The sequence below is a fragment of the Schistocerca americana genome, unplaced genomic scaffold, assembly GCF_021461395.2.
Source record: "Schistocerca americana isolate TAMUIC-IGC-003095 unplaced genomic scaffold, iqSchAmer2.1 HiC_scaffold_416, whole genome shotgun sequence".
NCBI classification, from domain to species: Eukaryota; Metazoa; Arthropoda; class Insecta; order Orthoptera; family Acrididae; genus Schistocerca; species Schistocerca americana.
In genome coordinates, this window is record NW_025726144.1 from 70001 (window position 1) to 77500 (window position 7500).

A 7500-nucleotide genomic window follows, 5' to 3' on the forward strand; every position below is an offset into this window, starting at 1 on the left:
TCCCTCTAAGAAGAAAAGTAATCGCTGACAGCACGAAGGATGTCACGCGACTAGTTAGCAGGCTAGAGTCTCGTTCGTTATCGGAATTAACCAGACAAATCGCTCCACCAACTAAGAACGGCCATGCACCACCACCCACCGAATCAAGAAAGAGCTATCAATCTGTCAATCCTTCCGGTGTCCGGGCCTGGTGAGGTTTCCCGTGTTGAGTCAAATTAAGCCGCAGGCTCCACTCCTGGTGGTGCCCTTCCGTCAATTCCTTTAAGTTTCAGCTTTGCAACCATACTTCCCCCGGAACCCAAAAGCTTTGGTTTCCCGGAGGCTGCCCGCCGAGTCATCGGAGGAACTGCGGCGGATCGCTGGCTGGCATCGTTTATGGTTAGAACTAGGGCGGTATCTGATCGCCTTCGAACCTCTAACTTTCGTTCTTGATTAATGAAAACATACTTGGCAAATGCTTTCGCTTCTGTTCGTCTTGCGACGATCCAAGAATTTCACCTCTAACGTCGCAATACGAATGCCCCCGCCTGTCCCTATTAATCATTACCTCGGGTTCCGAAAACCAACAAAATAGAACCGAGGTCCTATTCCATTATTCCATGCACACAGTATTCAGGCGGGCTTGCCTGCTTTAAGCACTCTAATTTGTTCAAAGTAAACGTGCCGGCCCACCGAGACACTCACTCAAGAGCACCCTGGTAGGATTGCAACGGGGTCCGCCTCGGGACGCACGAGCACGCACGAGGCGCGTCGCACGCCTTCAGCTCGCCCCACCGGCAGGACGTCCCACGATACATGCCAGTTAAACACCGACGGGCGGTGAACCAACAGCGTGGGACACAAATCCAACTACGAGCTTTTTAACCGCAACAACTTTAATATACGCTATTGGAGCTGGAATTACCGCGGCTGCTGGCACCAGACTTGCCCTCCAATAGATACTCGTTAAAGGATTTAAAGTGTACTCATTCCGATTACGGGGCCTCGGATGAGTCCCGTATCGTTATTTTTCGTCACTACCTCCCCGTGCCGGGAGTGGGTAATTTGCGCGCCTGCTGCCTTCCTTGGATGTGGTAGCCGTTTCTCAGGCTCCCTCTCCGGAATCGAACCCTGATTCCCCGTTACCCGTTACAACCATGGTAGGCGCAGAACCTACCATCGACAGTTGATAAGGCAGACATTTGAAAGATGCGTCGCCGGTACGAGGACCGTGCGATCAGCCCAAAGTTATTCAGAGTCACCAAGGCAAACGGACCGGACGAGCCGACCGATTGGTTTTGATCTAATAAAAGCGTCCCTTCCATCTCTGGTCGGGACTCTGTTTGCATGTATTAGCTCTAGAATTACCACAGTTATCCAAGTAACGTGGGTACGATCTAAGGAACCATAACTGATTTAATGAGCCATTCGCGGTTTCACCTTAATGCGGCTTGTACTGAGACATGCATGGCTTAATCTTTGAGACAAGCATATGACTACTGGCAGGATCAACCAGGGAGCTGCGTCAACTAGAGCTGAGCAGCCGGCCGCCCGGGAGTGTGTCCCGGGGGCCCGCGCGAACACGCAAGCGTCCGCTCAATTATTCTGCAAACAGGAGGAGGCTGAGCTCCCCTGCACGATACACCTCGAAACCCTCTCAGGTCCCGGCGGCGCGCAGCGCCGTCCTAAGTACTTGGTCGGGTTCGAGAGAGGCGCAATCGCCCGGAGTTTGGCGAGTAGACGCTTTAGGTGCGACCACCCGTGCTCCCAACTGAGCTTGCCGCTGCCGACAGAGGCCCGGGAGCGTGCTGTCGTGGCATTGCCGGCGGGAGACAACACGCGCCACCTACGGTGGCCGGCAGCTCCAACGCCAGCGCCACAGAAGGACAAAAGCCCCACTTGGGTGCCGAAGCGAACTCTCCCAGCACAGCGCACGCGCCAACACGTCCGCACAGCTGCGATACAAACCACCTGCGAGAACCGCAGAGGCGACCGAGCAGCAGACGGCGTCGCGGCGCCGAGCGCCGGGCGGCGGCGCATCCTCAGCGCACACAGTCCTCAATCGGACCAGCACACTGCAGATGTCCACCGCGCTTCGCACCGGGCCCGCGAGGACCTACTTTGGCCGCACGGCGCCGCGTGCAGGGTGCGCCGGCGCGCAGCTGCGCCGCCTGCCGCCTCCGTCGGCCGGCGCGCCTGCCACTGGCCGCCCCCACCAGCCGGCTGTAGCGCGTGCGCCCACGCACCGCGCGGCCAGCACGCCGGGAGGCCCCCCCTCACCGGCCGGGGACGGTCCCACCCAGCCACCGCCGCGTATCGCTTCACACCCACATGCCATTCACGTTCGTGGGCATGGTGGGTATCGCTGAAACAACCGGTTGGTAGCTCAACCGATCGTCGCCATCACTGATTCACCTCTAGCGAGAACAACCGCACCACAACGGTTTACCAGTTGTTCATTTGCGTAACGTCACCAGCAAACGTAGACGTCCATCGCCATTTGCAAATTCAACGATTGTTGCATGCCTGTGTCAGGTGTCACGACACACTATGTCTGCCCACATACACGCAACAACATGTGCACGCTTCGCGAACACGTGGAAGGTGGCCCCCGTACGTATGCGATGTCCATTGCGCGAACGACTGTCAACCGGCCTCTGTCGCATGTCGCAGATGTGGAACGCAGTGCACCATGCTGTCACGGTGTGTGAGAAGAGACGACTACGTCTGACAACACGCGCCACTACATCAACAGACGGCTCATGCTGATCGCCATCCAGGGCATACCACACTGCAATCCGGCTCTTATAGGGAGACGACACATAGCTGAGTGCACAACAGTTGGACCGCATGGTTCGCCGTTGTTGGCGCAGTCGTTGTACGGTCACATGTACCACGATGTATCATTCAGTACATGAGGACCAATGTGCAGTACAGTGTGTGATTTGGACGTACAACATCAGCGGACAGTTGACACAGGCCGTACCACAGCGTAGGCTAAGTGCTTCGCCATGCGAATGCCAATGAACAACTGCGAAGGGCATTGAGCATGTACGTCCTGCTGCCATCCACATTACAGTGTATCGCTGCAAGGTGTTTAACATGAAGCGATACACTGGGGACCAGGCAGTGCGAGTAGCAAACTATATTGCGGGGGTTGCAGTTAGGCAACACTACACTAATTTAACGCGTCGTATGACAATTACAGAGCGGGTTAAGGCCCAACGTGTGTTGGGTTAAGGCCCAACGTGTGTTGGGTTAAGGCCCAACGTGTGTTGGGTTAAGGCCCAACGTGTGTTGGGTTAAGGCCCAACGTGTGTTGGGTTAAGGCCCAACGTGTGTTGGGTTAAGGCCCAACGTGTGTTGGGTTAAGGCCCAACGTGTGTTGGGTTAAGGCCCAACGTGTGTTGGGTTAAGGCCCAACGTGTGTTGGGTTAAGGCCCAACGTGTGTTGGGTTAAGGCCCAACGTGTGTTGGGTTAAGGCCCAACGTGTGTTGGGTTAAGGCCCAACGTGTGTTGGGTTAAGGCCCAACGTGTGTTGGGTTAAGGCCCAACGTGGGTTGGGTTAAGGCGCAACGTGGGTTGGGTTAAGGCCCAACGTGGGTTGGGTTAAGGCGCAACGTGGGTTGGGTTAAGGCGCAACGTGGGTTGGGTTAAGGCGCAACGTGGGTTAGGTTAAGGCGCAACGTGGGTTAGGTTAAGGCGCAACGTAGGTTAGGTTAAGGCGCAATATAGGTTAGGTTAAGGCGCAATATAGGTTAGGTTAAGGCGCAATATAGGTTAGGTTAAGGCGCAATATAGGTTAGGTTAAGGCGCAATATAGGTTAGGTTAAGGCGCAACGTAGGTTAGGTTAAGGCGCAACATAGGTTAGGTTAAGGCGCAACATAGGTTAGGTTAAGGCGCAACATGGGTTAGGTTAAGGCGCAATATAGGTTAGGTTAAGGCACAATATGGGTTAGGTTAAGGCACAATATGGGTTAGGTTAAGGCACAATATGGGTTAGGTTAAGGCACAATATGGGTTAGGTTAAGGCACAATATGGGTTAGGTTAAGGCACAATATGGGTTAGGTTAAGGCACAATATGGGTTAGGTTAAGGCACAATATGGGTTAGGTTAAGGCACAATATGGGTTAGGTTAAGGCACAATATGGGTTAGGTTAAGGCACAATATGGGTTAGGTTAAGGCACAATATGGGTTAGGTTAAGGCACAATATGGGTTAGGTTAAGGCACAATATGGGTTAGGTTAAGGCACAATATGGGTTAGGTTAAGGCACAATATGGGTTAGGTTAAGGCACAATATGGGTTAGGTTAAGGCACAATATGGGTTAGGTTAAGGCACAATATGGGTTAGGTTAAGGCACAATATGGGTTAGGTTAAGGCACAATATGGGTTAGGTTAAGGCACAATATGGGTTAGGTTAAGGCACAATATGGGTTAGGTTAAGGCACAATATGGGTTAGGTTAAGGCACAATATGGGTTAGGTTAAGGCACAATATGGGTTAGGTTAAGGCACAATATGGGTTAGGTTAAGGCACAATATGGGTTAGGTTAAGGCACAATGTGGGTTAGGTTAAGGCACAACGTGGGTTAGGTTAAGGCACAACGTGGGTTAGGTTAAGGCACAACGTGGGTTAGGTTAAGGCACAACGTGGGTTAGGTTAAGGCACAACGTGGGTTAGGTTAAGGCACAACGTGGGTTAGGTTAAGGCACAACGTGGGTTAGGTTAAGGCACAACGTGGGTTAGGTTAAGGCACAACGTGGGTTAGGTTAAGGCACAATACGGGTTAGGTTAAGGCACAATACGGGTTAGGTTAAGGCACAATACGGGTTAGGTTAAGGCACAATACGGGTTAGGTTAAGGCACAATACGGGTTAGGTTAAGGCACAATACGGGTTAGGTTAAGGCACAATACGGGTTAGGTTAAGGCACAATACGGGTTAGGTTAAGGCACAATACGGGTTAGGTTAAGGCACAATACGGGTTAGGTTAAGGCACAATACGGGTTAGGTTAAGGCACAATACGGGTTAGGTTAAGGCACAATACGGGTTAGGTTAAGGCACAATACGGGTTAGGTTAAGGTACAATACGGGTTAGGTTAAGGCACAATACGGGTTAGGTTAAGGCACAATACGGGTTAGGTTAAGGCACAATACGGGTTAGGTTAAGGCACAATATGGGTTAGGTTAAGGCACAATATGGGTTAGGTTAAGGCACAATATGGGTTAGGTTAAGGCACAATATGGGTTAGGTTAAGGCACAATATGGGTTAGGTTAAGGCACAATATGGGTTAGGTTAAGGCACAATATGGGTTAGGTTAAGGCACAATATGGGTTAGGTTAAGGCACAATATGGGTTAGGTTAAGGCACAATATGGGTTAGGTTAAGGCACAATATGGGTTAGGTTAAGGCACAATATGGGTTAGGTTAAGGCACAATATGGGTTAGGTTAAGGCACAATATGGGTTAGGTTAAGGCACAACGTGGGTTAGGTTAAGGCACAACGTGGGTTAGGTTAAGGCACAACGTGGGTTAGGTTAAGGCACAACGTGGGTTAGGTTAAGGCACAACGTGGGTTAGGTTAAGGCACAACGTGGGTTAGGTTAAGGCACAACGTGGGTTAGGTTAAGGCACAACGTGGGTTAGGTTAAGGCACAATACGGGTTAGGTTAAGGCACAATACGGGTTAGGTTAAGGCACAATACGGGTTAGGTTAAGGCACAATACGGGTTAGGTTAAGGCACAATACGGGTTAGGTTAAGGCACAATACGGGTTAGGTTAAGGCACAATACGGGTTAGGTTAAGGCACAATACGGGTTAGGTTAAGGCACAATACGGGTTAGGTTAAGGCACAATACGGGTTAGGTTAAGGCACAATACGGGTTAGGTTAAGGCACAACGTGGGTTAGGTTAAGGCACAACGTGGGTTAGGTTAAGGCACAACGTGGGTTAGGTTAAGGCACAACGTGGGTTAGGTTAAGGCACAACGTGGGTTAGGTTAAGGCACAACGTGGGTTAGGTTAAGGCACAATACGGGTTAGGTTAAGGCACAATACGGGTTAGGTTAAGGCACAATACGGGTTAGGTTAAGGCACAATACGGGTTAGGTTAAGGCACAATACGGGTTAGGTTAAGGCACAATACGGGTTAGGTTAAGGCACAATACGGGTTAGGTTAAGGCACAATACGGGTTAGGTTAAGGCACAATACGGGTTAGGTTAAGGCACAATACGGGTTAGGTTAAGGTACACATTGTTGTAAGGAAAGGTGTTTTGGGGGGGGGGGGGCCGGTTTGTTGATTGTGATTATCGTAAGTAAATGACTGCGGCATCATCTGATTTGCCACGTCAGGGTGCACCTTTGGCTCATAACAGGCGGCGCTCTGATTCCATGCTTGTGGCAGACCTGTGTCTTTCATTCCTGCCATTGTTTGTGTGCTGTGACAGGAGGCAGTATTGTGATGTTGGGTGTACCCCTGTGTAGGACATGTGTGGGTGTTGGTGGCTTAGCTGAGCAATGGTGGTTGTCGGAAGGGTGGGATATTCTGTTTTGTGAGTGGACCTCCCGGTCTGGTTATGATAGTGTGGATAGTCTAATGTGGCGGAGAGGATGCACTGGGTGTTGTTCCATGCTGGTGCTTACATATTGTCTCTGTGCCTGTTACAGGCAGAGAGTAGTGCGTGATAAGAGTGTCTGGCTGACGTGTGGTTGTGATTGTGAGCAGAGTCTTTCAGCATGTATACGGACAGTTGTATACATTATCTGTATTTTGATGGCTCTATCTATTACTAATCAGCGCCGTGTATACGTTTCATCCGGTTCCAGTCGAAACTGTTGTATCTCTGTACATTAGTGACACGGCGAGGCCGCCATGTAGTTACTCGTCTCGGCAGCTTCCACCGGTGTATGGCAAATGATTATAAGGAATCAGTCTAGTCGTCAATACCGATAGTGTGACGTCACATGTCTGGGGTGGGGGACGCTGCGCCCTTCCGGTGGGTCATGGCCTAGAAAGACTCTTCCCACGCAGGGGGGCTTGGACTGTCATTGACTCTTCCGAGTAATATACTTGCCGTACGTTTTTGCGACTGCGAGTGCAACGCTCACCGGTACCGACATGGATGGAGCGCCTCCTAGCTGACCGCTGAGCATCTGCATTCGTACAGAGAGCAACGCGATCGCGTCTGTAGCTCGTAAGTGGTACAGCTCGCAGCTCATGTATAGGGACAGCGGGAATGTCGCATATTGGACATAACTCTTCATGAAACGCACGTTATAGGGGTGGATTGCACATTGCGCGTGCGAGCAAAGTCCGCCGTTCATCCGCTGGAGTTGCGGGTTGGGCGGTTGGGGTGGGGCACGAACGGGTGCAGGTGGAGTGATTGCCGGTCCACGACTTCGTGCGGCAGAGGCGCTGGCGTTGGGGTGCTGTTGTCGACAGAGGATGCAGGCTTTGTGGGTGGGGTCGAAAGAAGGGCACTGTGGGCCCATGGCTGTCTTAGTCGGCTTGG

The 7500-nt window shown here is 51.7% G+C and overlaps 1 non-coding gene across 1 annotated transcript in view; it reads right to left on the minus strand.

Moving 5' to 3' along the window:
• LOC124582576 overlaps positions 1-1498 on the minus strand; it is a 1910-nt gene extending 412 nt beyond the window's left edge. Inside the window, exon 1 of the ribosomal RNA XR_006973945.1 lies at positions 1-1498. This exon is cut by the window's left edge and continues 412 nt beyond it. This is a non-coding gene — a ribosomal RNA (small subunit ribosomal RNA).
• Between the last annotated feature and the right edge of the window lie 6002 nt (positions 1499-7500).